The following is a 15411-nucleotide window of genomic DNA, read 5'->3' on the forward strand; positions in this document are numbered from 1 at the left end:
ACTACCCTCAATACTAGAAAGAGAGGCAAATATGGAGCAGATACACACAGATAGGGCTTAGCAGTGCACAGATGTACAGTGAAATCCCCATGGGAACCAATGCCAAGGTACGAAAACCAGAGCTGGAATTACTGCATTGCTGGAGATGCAGTATGGACAACTCTGACAGTAAAGAACTCAAGGATGGACTTGGCGCCAGTATCTCAGTGGTTAGGGCACCAGCTACACACACCAGGGCCTATGGGTTTGAACCTGGCCCAGGCCTGCTAAACAACAACAACAACAAAAAAAAAATAGCCAGGCGTTGTGGTAGGCACCTATATTCCCAACTACTTGGGAGGCTGAGGCAAGAGAATTGCTTAAGCCCAAGAGTTTGAGGTTGCTGTGAGCTGTGACACAACAGAACTCTAAAGGGCAACATAGTAAGACTCTATCTCAAAAAAAAAAGAAAAAAGAACTCTAGAATGAACTATTCATAGGGGTTCCCACACTTTTGCTAGTTTTACCTATAGAAACATGATTAGGTTCTCACAGTAAACATTGGAGAAAATTTTCTTATGCTTGGGGCAAGAGAAAGGAGTAAATAACCATTTTGAAACAAACCAGAGCACTCTGTTCTTACCAAGGTCTGTCATCAGGAGAAACTAGGTATTGAGAACCTAAACTGCTGGGGTATGATCAGAGCCTAACTTACCTGGAAGAAGGTAAATACCCAATTCCAGCCCCATCTAGCCATAGTATCTCACCTAAATGAGGAGAAAAAACTGACAAGCACTTGTGAAATTCACAATTTAGTTGCCCAGGCTTACTGAAAGACCATGATTATCACCAGGCTAGAGAATGGTTTCCCTCCCACAGCAATACTAAAAGCTTATTTATAGTGGTTTCTTTTACCCAGAACATCATGTCTCACTAGCAAAAAAAAGAAAAAAATTATTATGAAACATAATAAAATGAAAAAAACAAAAGAAAACATACAACTCAAAGAGACAGAACAAGCACCAGAACTAGATATGGCAGGGTTGTTGGAATTATCACACTAGAAACTTAATATGACCATGGTCAATATGCTAAGGGTTATTTATTTATTTATTTATTTTACTTGAAGATAAGTATTATTTAGGAGATAAAAGGCAAGTAAATACAGCCTCTGAAGGAAATGGCTCTAATTATTAACTAAAAAGTAAAGTTACACAACTATATTCAAGGGCATAAGATAAAGAATTGCTTTAAAACCAGAATGACTGAAAAGTTAGGGGAAAAAACCCCAGCTGAAACAGAAAAGTAAAATGGATTTAAGAATAATTTGAACCACAACAATGATCCATAAATTCTAGATGCTTCTGCTGAGTATTTTCAATCACATTGTTTCCTTTTTCAATCTCTGTCTTCACTGAAATCTCAAAGGAACAGTCTTCATAGCACTAAATGATAGTTCTTATTTTGCTAGGATTCAAAATTTCAATCCAGTAGCCTGAATTTCAATCCAGGGTCCTGAATAAATGCCAGGCCTTTCATTTTACCATCATCAGGTTTCTTCACAAATTTGACTCCCAGTTCTTCAAATCTTTTACAAGCACTATGTACTTCAGGAACAGCAATTCCAATGTGACCACATCCTCAGGGTCTGAATTGCCATTGTGGTAACTCTGGGCCTCATCACCTTCAGTGCCCCAGTTGTGTGTCAGCTCCAGTGTAGCTTTTCTGGAGAACATCCATGCCACTTGTTCATCTTTATCTTTAAGGATGTCATTTTTATCCTCATAAGCCAAGAAATAGAGTGAAATTTTCATAGTAGGAAAATCTAATTTTTTTGAGTAGCGTCATTCCAAGAACTCTAGGATAAAAGTCCAGTAACTTCTTAGGATCCTTAATTTGTAGCATGGTTTGCTGCAATAGAAAATCCTTGGTGCTGGGGTCCATGACAGAGCAGCAACTGAAGGCGGCCTCATTTGTGAGGCCACCAGAGGCAGGCTGCGGTTCTGCCATTGCAGCACTGCTATGTCATGGACACTGGGCCCTAGGAGTAGACTAGACAGCTGAAAAAAAGCTCATCATCCTTAATCATCAGAGAATGCAAATCAAAACTACTTTGAGATATCACCTAACTCCAGTAAGAGTAGCCCACATAACAAAATCCCAAAACCAGAGACGTTGGCGTGGATGTGGAGGAAAGGGCACACTTCTACACTGCTGGTGGGAATACACACTAATACGTTCCTTCTGGAAGGATGTTTGGAGAATATTCAGCGACCTAAAAACAGACCTGCCATTCAATCCTATAATTCTTCTACTAGGTTTATACCCAGAAGACCAAAAGTCACAATATAACAAAGACATCTGTACCAGAATGTTTATTGCAGCCCGATTCATAATTGCTAAGTCATGGCTGAAGCCCAAGTGCCCATCGACCCAAGAATGGACTAGCAAATTGTGGTACATGTATACCATGGAATATTATGCAGCCTTAAAGAAAGATGGAGACTTTACCTCTTTCATGTTTACATGGATGGAGCTGGAACATATTCTTCTTAGCAAAGTGTCTAAGGAATGGAAGAAAAAGTATCCAATGTACTCAGCTCTACTATGAAGCTAAATTATAGCTTTCACATGAAGGCTATAACCTAACTATAACACATGACTATGGGGAAAGGGCCAAGGAAGGGGAAGGGAGGGGGGAGGTTTTGTTGGAGTGAGGGTGATGGGTGGGCCACACCAACGGTGCATCTTAGAATGGGTACAGGCAAAACTTACTAAATGCAGAATACAAATGTCTACATACAATAACTAAGAAAATGCCATGAAGGCTACGTTGAACAGTTTGATGAGAATATTTCAGATTGTATTTGAAACCAGCACATGATAGCCCTCGATTGCACTAATGTACACAGCTATGATTTAACAATAAAAAGAAGAAGAAGAAAAGAGCCTGGGTTCCATACCAAGAAGGAAAGAGCACTGTGAACTTTGCTCTAGCTCTGGAAGTTGGAATAAAAACCAAGTGTACCAAATGATGTGCTCACAATCATGTTGCACACAAAATTCCCCATCTGTTATGACCCAGCTGGACACTCTGTAAGTTTAATCAGGTCCCTGAATGGCTGGGGATGACAACAATCTATTTTCTATTAGCAAATAAAAATAAGTTTATAAACCATCAAAAAAAAAAAACCATATCTTAACAAACTTAAAAGGACAGAAATTATACAATATCTGTTCTCAGACACAATGGAATTAAACTAGAAATCAATAACAAATATAATTGAAAATACCAAAATACATGAAGATTAAACAGTATATTTCTAAATAACGCATGGGTTAAACAAGACATCTCAAAAGAAATTTTAAAATATTTTGAACTCAATGAAAATGAAAACACAAACAATACACACAATTACTAAAATTTGTGGGATGCAGCAAAAGCAGTGCCTGGAAGGAAATTTATAGCATATAATGCACATATTACAAAAGAAAAAAAGTCTAAAATCTATATTCAAAGTTTCCACCTAGGAACATGGAAAATAAGGAGAAATTAAATCAAATGTAGCAGAAGAAAAGAAATAAGAATTAGGCAGAAATCAGTGAAATTAAAAATAGGGGAACTCAATAGAGAAAACCAACAAAACCCTTAAGAAACAGATAATTTGAATAGACCTGTATCTATTAAAGAAATTAAATAAATAACCTCCCAAAACAGAAAGCATGAGCCTAGGTGAGTTCACTCATGAATTCTACAATTATCTCAATTCTCTACATTTCTTACAGAGGAGAGAAGTAGAAGGAATACTTCCTAACTTATCCTATGAAGCCAGTATTACCCTGACACCCAAACCAGACAAAAACATTATAAGAAAACAGGAGACCAATATTGCTCATGACCATAGATACAAGAACTCTCAAAAAATATTGAGCAAATTGACCTCCATAATATATGAAAAGAATTATACACTATGACCAAGTAAGGTTTATCTCAGTTATGTAAGTCTGGTTTGACATTAGAAAATTAATTAATGTAATTCATCACAGTGACAGGCTAAAAAAAAAATTACATGATCTTTTCAATAGATGTAGGAGAAACATTTGACAAAATCCAACATCTGTTCATGATAAAAACTCTCATAAAACTAAGGATAGAGAAGAACTTCCTCAACTTGACATGGAAACTGGAAGCTTTATTTTTTTATTATTATTTTTTTTTTTTTTGCAGTTTTTTGTTTTGTTTTGTTTTGGCCAGGGCTACTTTTAAGATCAGGTATAAAACTTTACCACTAAGAACAGGTACAAAGTATGTCTGCTCTTACTACTCCTTTTCAACATTGTACTGGACATTCTGGTTAATGCAACAAAACAAACAAAATAAATGTATAAATATTTAGAAGGAAGAAATAAAAAATGTTTTTGGTGGCAGATGACATGATTGTCTACATAGAAAATCCAAAATAATCGACAAAAAAAAAAAGCCTTTCTTGAACTAATATGAAATTATAGCAAGGTTTAAATGTGCAAGGCTAATATAAAAAAGACAATCACTATTTTATATACCAGCAATGAACATGTAGAATTTATAACTAAAACATGATACCATTTACATTAACATCCCCTAAAATTCCTATAAGTAAAAAATCTAACAAAATCTATAAGAGGACAAGTACAAAAATCTTATAAAAAACAAAAGAATAAATATATGAAAAGATATTCCATATTCATGGACAGGAACACTCAATATTGTCAAGATATCAGTTCTTTCCAACTTGATCTATAGAATCAATCCCAGTCAAAATCCTGGTAAATTATTTTGTAGATATCAACAAATTGATCCTAAAGTTTATGTGGAGAAACAAAAGACCCAAAATAACCAACACAATATTGAACGAGAAGAATAAAGTCTCATATAAAGATACAGTAATCCATAAATGAGGATATTGATGAAAGAATACACAAACAGATTAAGAGAACAGAATAGAGAAACCACAAAAAATGGTTAGAACCACAAAAAGTGTTGTCAATTGATCTTTGACAAAGAAACAAAGGCAGGTGGTGTCTGTGGCTTAGTGAGTAGGTTGCTGGCCCCAAATACCAAGGGTGGCGGGTTCAAACACAGCCCCAGCCAAACTGCAACAAAAAAATAGCCGGCTGTTGTGGCGGGCACCTGTAGTCCCAGCTACTCGGGAGGCTGAGGCAAGAGAATCGCCTAAGCCCAGGAGTTGGAGGTTGCTGTGAGCTGTGTGATCCCATGGCACTCTACCGAGGGTGATAAAGTGAGACTCTGTCTCTAAAAAAAAAAAAAAGAAGAAGAAGCAAAGGTGACACATGGAGCAAAGATAGTTTTTACAACAAATAATGCTGGCACATCAATGAATCTAGACACAGACCATACACTTTTTAAAAAGTTAACTCAAATGGATTAAATGTGAAATGTAAAACTATATATGAAGACAGTAAAAAGAGGAGTGGCTGCTAGTGTTTGAGGATAGAGGAAAGAATGACTAAGTGAAGCACAGCAAATTTTTAGGACAGTGAAAATTTTGTGTATGATGGTTTAATGATGGATACATGTCATTATACATTTGTCCAGATTCATAGAATATAACAACAAGAGTAGAGCCTAATGTAATCTATGGACTTTGGGTGACTATGCTGTGTCAAGGTAATTCATCAATTATAACAAATGTACCACTTTAGTGGGGGATATTGGAAATGCAGAAGGAAATGTAAGGACAGGCAATATAAGGGAACTCTGTATCTTCCTCCTAATTTTGCTATGAACCTAAAACTTCTACAGAGTATAAATGTCTTAACACAATAATTAAGTAAATGAGGTAAGGAATATATTAACCAGTACAATGTAAGGATATGAAATCAGCACATCGTACCCCATAAATGTATTAATGTATACATGATCTACCTCTTTATGTTTAATAAAAAAAGGCAAAAAACAAAAAAATAAAACTTCTACAAAAATAAAATCTTCAAAAAACAAAGAAAATACAAATTACTAATATCAGTGAAGAAGGGACTATCACTACTTATAGACTTATTAAAAGGACAAAAGGAAAACAGTATGAACAACTTTATAGAAATAATTTTTATAACTTAGAAGAAAATATAAATTCCTTGAGAAATACAACTTAACAAAATGACATAAAATGAAATATAAATATGTCTATTCTCATATCTGTTAAAGAAATTGAATCTAGTATCAAAAACTTTCCCCCAAAGAGAACTCCAGACCCAACTGATTTTACTGGTAAATTCTAGGATTCATAAAAGAACTAATTCAGCCTTTTCAAAAAATAGAAAGTAAAAGATTGCTTCTCAATATTTGTTTTACTTGCTCATGTAATCTTGATATAAAGTTTAACATGGAAATCACAATTTTTTTTTAATTTACAAAATAATATCCCTCATAAACATAGACAAAAAACACTCAAAGAAATTTTACTAAACCTTCAATATATTAAAAACAGCAATACATCATTATCAATTGGAGTTTATCCCAGAAATACAAGGTTGGTATAACATTGGAAAATCAAAGTAATCCAACATTTGACAGAATCAATGTCCATTATGTAAGAATCTCAGCAAATTAGGAACAGAAGAGCACTATCTTTATCTTTTTTCCTTAATTTAAGGAAAAAAACACATTAAAATGCTCATTGGAAAAATATTGAATGCATTCCCCCATAAGGCTAAGGAGAAAATACTTTTGTTATTTCTCTTCAGTATTGTAGTGAAGGCCTTACCTCATGTAGTACGATAAGAAAACAAAAAGGCATCAAGTTCACAGAGAAATAAAACTCTTCATCTCTACGCCCAGATGATATGACTGTTTATTTAGAAAATTTTAAAGGTTTTATAAATCAAAGGTTAGAACTATTAAGATGTGCAAAGTCAACCTACAAAAATCAATTGTATTTTTATATATTGGTAAATACATAAAATATGTATTGATATATAAATTTTAAAAAATGGTAAATAAAATTTGATAAGTTAAAATTCTATTCACAATAGTTTCAAAACATATAAAATACTCAGGAATGAAAGTATCAAGGAGAGATTAAAGATGGCGGCCGAGTAACAGCTTCCCTGCAACTGGGAACAGCAAGTCTGGGGAGACAAGACTCCAGGCATCTCTGGCCGGTGGGATGTGCCTATAATCATCCCTTTGAGGACACAGGGAGCCAGCAAGGGACCTCTGGAACCCAAGAGGAGGAGAAGAAAGGATTTCTGACATTGGAGACAAAGCTTTCAAATGCTCCCAAACCCTCAAAGAAGAAGAGAAATGGAGAGCAAAAAGAGCTCTCGGATAATTTGAAGAAAACCAATATTCGACTTATAGGGATCCCCAAAAGTAACAAAGTGGCTTCAAAAGGCACAGAGACTCTTCTCCATGAGATTATGAAGGAGAACTTTCCAGACATGCCAAGAGATTCCGAAATTCAGATAGCAGACAGTTTCAGAACTCCAGCACGACTCAACCCTAATAAGACATCCCCCAGAGAGGAGGCGGAGCAAGGTGGTGGCCGAGTAACAGCTTCCTTGCATCTGGGCACCGTGAGTCTGGGGAGATAGGACTCCAGGCATCTCTGGCTGGTGGGATCTGCCTATCATCACCCCTGTGAGGATACAGGGAGTCAGCGAGAGACTTCTGGACCCCAAGAGGAGGACTAAAACAGTGGAAAAACAGCAAGTGGTCACGTGTGTTCAATCCATCTAAACCCGCCTGCAACTGTAAGTTCAGTAGCAGCCAGACTGCAAACCAGAAAGGCCTTACCTGTGAACTGTTTTGGTGTCTTTGGACTTCGCACTCAGTTGAACTGCCTTGGGGAGAGCCTGAGCGGGAGTGTGGAAAACTTTGGCCATTGTCTAGGGTCCCAGTAGGAGCCGCTGAGCCAGACGGAGCTAATAGTGTTTCCTGTGGGCCATAGGGAGCCATTGTGAGCCATCTGCCCCGGGAAGCTCCGCCCTCAGGGTCACAGAGCTAGAATCGGGTGGGAGCTGGTAACCCAGCTACCCAGTAGCCTAAGGGTGGGGTCTGAGCCGCCTTGCAGCCCTAACCCTCAGGGGCAGAGTGAGACCGGTTTTGGCACACTGGGTAAGTGGATACCCACTTCAGCAGTGATTCCAGCGACAAGCACTTTCCTGGGAAACCTTCTCTTCACAAGTTTGCAAATTCAAAGTGCCTTTCAAGTGGGCTGAATAGAGATTTAGGGTGTCTACCTGCTGGGGTTTGAGAAATCAGCAGCCTCCAGTCGTATCAGAATTGTGATTAACACCTTATACCCCAGAAGACCACGTGTTGCCCAGACAATATGCAATAACATATACATACTGCTTTGTTTTTGGTTGTGTTTTTTTTGTTCTTTTTTTTTTGTTTGGTTGTTTTTTTTGTTGTTTATTTTGATGTTGTTGATGTTGTTTTGTTTTTTAATTACAACCTTTTCCATACAGATCCTTTTTTATCTCAGTTTTTCTAGTTTAATTATAATTTCCCATTACTGCCTTTTTCAATAACTAGAACTTCATTTTTGCTAGTGTTTCTACTGCTATTACTTGTTTTCTCACCCAATTTTATCCTGAAAGTTTTCTGTTTCGTTGTTTTGGTTTGATTTATAGCATTTTTGTCTTTCCTCTCTAATTGGTGGAGGTGGGGTACTGTGTCTGATCAGGTTAGCAAAGAGCTGCTGACCTCAAGGGAACCACCCAACTGCGCACCCACAGAAGGTGGTTTTTTTTTAAGGTTGTGTCAAAGTACCCTACTGTACACCTATATTGCTCTGTCTCCCTCTTTCTCTGCCGCTCTTCTTTTTGACAATATTTCTTTTACCCACCCCCTCTCCTTTCTCTATTTTTCTTTTTTTTTTCCTATCACTCGGTCCTCCTTTCTTTCATCCCTTTTTTGCTCTTCAACCTTCTCACCCTTCTGGTCCTGCAACCCTTAGTTCACAGGCACGAGAACTTAAAGAGCAAGAGGAAGTGAAAGGAAAATTACGGCAAGGAAACAGATAAAAGAAATCACTCATGAGGAAGAATCAGCAGAAAACTCCAGGCAACATGAAGAACCAGTCCAGAACAACCCCGCCAACGGACCATGACGTAGCTACTGCAGATGATTCCACCTGTAAAGAAATGTTAGGAATGACAGAAAGGGAATTTACAATACACATGTTGAAAACAATGAAAGAAATGATGGAAACAATGAAGGAAACTGCTAATAAAGTGGAAAATAACCAAAAGGAAATCCAAAAACAGAATCAAATAAGAGATGAATGATATGAAGAATATAAAAAGGATATAGCAGAGCTGAAGGAACTGAAACAGTCAATTAGGGAACTTAAAGATGCAATGGAAAGTAACAGCAACAAAGTATCAGCAACAAATTCTTTCTTCATGCAGAAGAAAGAATTTCAGAGGTAGAAGACAAAGTTCTTGAGATAACTCAGATACTAAAAGAGGCAGAAAAGAAGAGAGAGAAAGCAGAACGTTCACTGTCAGAATTATGGGACTTTATGTAGCGTTCCAACATATGAGTTATAGGAATTCCAGAAGAGGAAGAAGAATGTCCCAGAGGAATGTAAGCCAAACTAGAGAATATTATAAAAGAAAATTTCCCAAATATCACCAAAGATTCTGACACACTGCTTTCAGAGGGATATCAGACCCTAGGTCACCTCAACTCTAACCGAGCTTCTCCAAGACACATTGTGATGAACCTGTCCAAAGTCAAGACAAAAGAAAAGATTCTGCAAGCTGCCAGGAGTAAGCGCCAGTTGACCTACAGGGGCAAATCCATCAGAGTGACCGCAGACTTCTCTAATGAAAATTTCCAAGCAAGAAGACAATGGTCATCTACCTTTAATCTACTTAAACAGAACAATTTCCAGCCCAGAATTCTTTACCCTTCTAAGCTAAGCTTCAAAATTAACGGAGAAATCAAATCATTTATGGATATACAAACATTGAGGAAATTCGCCACAATAAGACCAGCTCTACAGGAAATACCTCAACCTGTTCTGCACACTGACCACCACAATGGATCAGCAGCAAAGTAAGAACTCAGAAATTAAAGGACAGAACCTAACCTCCACACTGATGCAAAAGATAAAACTAAGCAATGGACTCTCACAAAATAAGATGAATAGAATACTACCATACTTATCAATTATCTCAATAAATGTTAATGGCTTGAATTCCCCACTGAAGAGATATAGATTGGCTGACTGGATTAAAAAACAGAAGCCATCCATTTGCTGTCTGCAAGAAACACACCTGGCTTCAAAAGACAAATTCGAGCTCCGAGTCAAGAGTTGGAAGACAATTTTTCAGGCAAATGGAATTCAGAAGAAAAGAGGAGTTGCAATCTTATTTTCAGATACATGTGGATTTAAAGCAACTAAACTCAAAAAAGACAAAGATGGTCACTTTATATTGGTCAAGGGAAAACTACAACAAGAAGACATTTCAATTCTAAATATTTATGCACCCAATGTAAATGCTCCCAGATTCTTGAAACAGACCTTACTCAGTCTGGGCAATATGATATCTGATAATACCATCATAACAGGGGACTTTAACACTCCTCTTACAGAGCTGGACAGATCCTCTAAACAGAAATTAAACAAAGATATAAGAGATTTAGATGAGACCCTAGAACAACTGTGCTTGATAGACGCATATAGAACACTCCACCCCAAAGATAAAGAATATACATTCTTCTCATCACCCCATGGAACATTCTCCAAAATTGACCATATCCTGGGACACAAAACAAATATCAACAGAATCAAAAGAATTGAATTTTTACCTTGTATCTTCTCAGACCATAAAGCACTAAAGGTGGAACTCAACTCTAACAAAAATGCTCAACCCCACCCAAAGGCATGGAAATTAAACAATCTTCTGTTGAATAACAGATGGGTGCAGAAAGAAATAAAACAGGAAATCATTAACTTCCTTGAGCATAACAACAATGAAGACACAAGCTACCAAAACCGGTGGGATACTGCAAAAGCAGTTTTGAGAGGAAAATTCATCGCTTTAGATGCCTACATTCGAAAAACAGAAAGAGAGCGGATCAACAATCTCACAAGAGATCTTATGGAACTGGAAAAAGAAGAACAGTCTAAGTGTTTTGTATGGAACCAGAAAAAACCCCGTATAGCTAAGGCAGTTCTTACTAATGAAAATAAAGTTGGGGGTATCAGCCTACCAGATTTTAGTCTGTACTGCAAAGCCATAGTGGTCAAGACAGCATGGTACTGGCACAAAAACAGAGTCATAGACACTTGGAATCGAATTGAAAACCAAGAAATAAAACTAACATCTTACAACCACCTAATCTTCGATAAACCAAACAAGAACATACCCTGGGGGAAAGACTCCCTATTCAATAAATGGTGTTGGGAGAACTGGATGTCTACATGGGAAAGACTGAAACTGGATCCACACCTTTCCCAAACTCACAAAAATTGATTCAAGATGGATAAAGGACTTAAATTTAAGGCATGAAACAATAAAAATCCTCCAAGAAAGCATAGGAAAAACACTGGAAGATATTGGCCTGGGGAAAGACTTCATGAAGAAGACTGCCATGGCAATTGCAACAACGACAAAAATAAACAAATGGGACTTCATTAAACTGAAAAGCTTCTGTACAGCTAAGGAGACCATAACTAAAGCAAAGAGACACCCTACACAATGGGAAAGGATATTTGCATATTTTCAATCAGACAAAAGCTTGATAACTAGGATCTATAGAGAACTCAAAGTAATCCACATGAAAAAGGCCAACAATTCCATATATGAATGGGCAAGAGACATGAATAGAACCTTCTAAAGATGACAGACGAATGGCTAACAAACACATGAAAAAATGTTTATTGTCTCTATATATTAGATAAATGCAAATCAAAACAACCCTGAGATATCATCTAACCCCAGTGAGAATGGCCCACATCACAAAATCTCAAAACTGCAGATGGTGGCCTGGATGTGGAAAGAAGGGAACACTTTTACACTGCTGGTGGGACTGCAAACTAGTACAACCTTTCTGGAAGGAAGTATGGAGAAACCTCAAAGCACTCAAGCTTGACCTCCCATTTGATCCTGCAATCCCATTACTGGGCATCTACCCAGAAGGAAAGAAATCCTTTTATCATAAGGACACTTGTACTAGACTGTTTATTGCAGCTCAGTTTACAATCGCCAAAATGTGGAAACAGCCTAAATGCCCACCAACCCAGGAATGGATTAACAAGCTGTGGTATATGTATACCATGGAATACTATTCAGCCATTAAATAAAATGGAGACTTTACATCCTTCGTATTAACCTGGATGGAAGTGGAAGACATTATTCTTAGTAAAGCATCACAAGAATGGAGAAGCATGAATCCTATGTACTCAATTTTGATATGAGGACAATTAATGACAATTAAGGTTATGGGGGGGAAGCAGAAAGAGGGACGGAGGGAGGGGGGTGGGGCCTTGGTGTGTGTCACACTTTATGGGGGCAAGACATGATTGCAAGAGGAACTTTACCTAACAATTGCAATCAGTGTAACCTGGCTTATTGTACCCTCAATGAATCCCCAACAATAAAAAAAAAAAAGACATCCCCCAGACACATCATAATCAATTTCACTAAAGTTAATATGAAGGAGAAAATTCTGAAAACTGCCACATGAAAGAAAACCATTACCTACAAAGGGAAGAATATCAGAATGACTGCAGATCTCTCTGCTGAAACCTTTCAAGCTAGAAGAAGAGGGTCATCGGCATTTAATCTCCTAAAACAAAATAACTTTCAACCCAGGATCCTGTACCCAGCTAAACGGAGCTTCATTTATGACAGAGAAATTAAATATTTCAACAACATTCACATGTTGAAGAAATTTGCCACAACTAAACCAGCTCTCCAGGACATTCTTAGACCTGTCCTCCATAAAGACCAGCGTAATTCTCCACCACAAAAGTAAAGCCACTCAAAAAAATTTTGCTCAAATTCCAACTTCCACAGTCGCAAAAGGATTAAAAATGTCCACCGGTCTCTCGAAAGGCTTTTCAATAATCTCTATTAATGTGAATGGTTTAAATTGTCCTCTAAAGAGGCACAGTTTGGTGGACTGGATACAAAAACTCAAGCCAGATGTCTGCTGCATCCAAGAATTGCATCTTACATTAAAAGACAGATATAGACTCAAGGTGAAGGGATGGTCATCTATATTCCAGGCAAAAGGAAAGCAGAAAAAAGCAGGCATTACAATCCTGTTCGCAGACGCAATAGGCTTTAAACCAACCAAAATAATTAAGGATAAGGATGGACACTTCATATCTGTTAAAGGTAATACTCAATATGATGAGATCTCAATTATTAATATTTATGCACCCAACCACAGGGCACCTCAATTTATAAAAGAAACTCTAACAGACATGAGCAACTCGATTTCCTCCATTTCCATAGTAGTTCGAGATTTTAACACCCCTTTAGCAGTCCTGGTTAGATCCTCCAAAAAAGAAGCTAAGCAAAGAAATTTTAGATTTAAACTCAACCATTCAACATCTGGACTTAACAGACATCTACAGAATATTTCATCCCAAAAAAACTGAATACACATTCTTCTCATCAGCCCACGGAACATACTCCAAAATCGACCACATCCTAGGCCACAAATCTAACCTCAGCAAATTTTTAGAAAATATAAATTATTCCTTGCATCTTCTCAGACCATCATGGAATAAAAGTTGAACTCAATAACAACAGGAACCTGCATACCATACAAAAACATGGAAGCTAAACAATCTTATGCTGAAGGACACATGGGTTATAGACGAGATTAAGAAGGAAATCACCATATTTTTGGAACAAAACAACAATCAAGACACGAATTACCAGAACCTCTGGGATACTACAAAGGCAGTCCTAAGAGGGAAATTTATAGCACTATAAGCCTTCCTCAAGAAAACAGAAAGAGAGGAAGTCAATAACTTAATGGAACATCTCAAGCAACTGAAGAAGGAAGAACACTTCAATCCCAAACCCAGCAGAAGAAAAGAAATAACAAAAATCAGAGCAGAATTAAATGAAATTGAAAACAAAAGAATTATACAACAGATCAATAAATCCAAAAGGTGGTTTTTTGAAAAGATCAATAAAATAGATAAACCTTTGGCCAACCTAACCAGGAAAAAAAGAGTGAAATCTCTAATTTCATCAATCAGAAATGGTAATGATGAAATAACAACAGACCCCTCAGAAATTCAAAAAATTCTTAATGAATACTACAAGAAACTCTACTCTCACAAATACGAAAATCTGAAAGAAATCGACCAATACCTGGAAGCATGCCACCTACCAAGACTTAGCCAGAACAAAGTGGAAATGTTGAACAGGCCTATATCAAGTTCTGAAATAGCATCAACTATACAAAATCTCCCTAAAAAGAAAAGCCCAGGACCTGATGGCTTTATGTCAGAATTCTACCAAACATTTAAAGAAGAACTAGTACCCATACTACTAAACCTCTTCCAAAATATAGAAAAAGAAGGAATATTAACCAGCACAGTCTACGAAGAAAACATCACCTTGATTCCCAAACCAGAGAAAGACCCAACAACAAAAGAAAATTATAGACCAATATCACTAATGAATATAGATGCAAAAATACTCAATAAGATCCTAACAAACAGAATCCAACAACACATCAAAAAAATTATACACCATGACCAAGTGGGATTTATCCCAGGGTCTCAAGGCTGGTTCAATATACGTAAATCTATAAATGTAATTCAACACATAAACAAACTTAAAAATAAAGACCATATGATTCTTTCAATTGATGCAGAAAAAGCTTTTGATAATATCCAGCATCCCTTCATGATCAGAGCACTTAAGAAAATTGGTATAGAAGGGACATTTCTTAAACTAATAGAGGCCATCTACAGCAAACCCACAGCCAATATCGTATTGAATGGAGTTAAATTGAAATCATTTCCATTTAGATCAGGAACCAGGCAAGGTTGCCCATTGTCTCCCTTGCTCTTTAACATTGTAATGGAAGTTTTAGCCATTGCAATTAGGGAAGAAAAGGCGATCAAGGGTATCCACATAGGGTTAGAAGAGATCAAACTTTCACTCTTCGCAGATGATATGATCATATATCTGGAAAACACTAGGGATTCTACTACAAAACTTTTAGAAGTGATCAAGGAATATAGCAATGTCTCAGGCTACAAAATCAACATCCATAAATCTGTAGCCTTTATATATACCAACAATAACCAAGCCGAACAAACAGTCAAGGACTCTATTCCTTTGACAGTAGTGCCAAAGAAGATGAAATATTTGGGAGTATACCTAAAAAAGGACGTGAAAGATCTCTACAAAGAGAACTATGAAACTCTAAGAAAAGAA

General features: G+C 37.0%; 1 pseudogene; it reads right to left on the reverse strand.

The window, feature by feature from the left end:
- Positions 1-1424: 1424 nt before the first annotated feature.
- Positions 1425-1992, reverse strand: LOC128574832 (lactoylglutathione lyase-like; annotated as a pseudogene).
- Between the last annotated feature and the right edge of the window lie 13419 nt (positions 1993-15411).

Source organism: Nycticebus coucang, chromosome 2 (assembly GCF_027406575.1).
Source record: "Nycticebus coucang isolate mNycCou1 chromosome 2, mNycCou1.pri, whole genome shotgun sequence".
In the NCBI taxonomy this organism is placed as follows: Eukaryota; Metazoa; Chordata; class Mammalia; order Primates; family Lorisidae; genus Nycticebus; species Nycticebus coucang.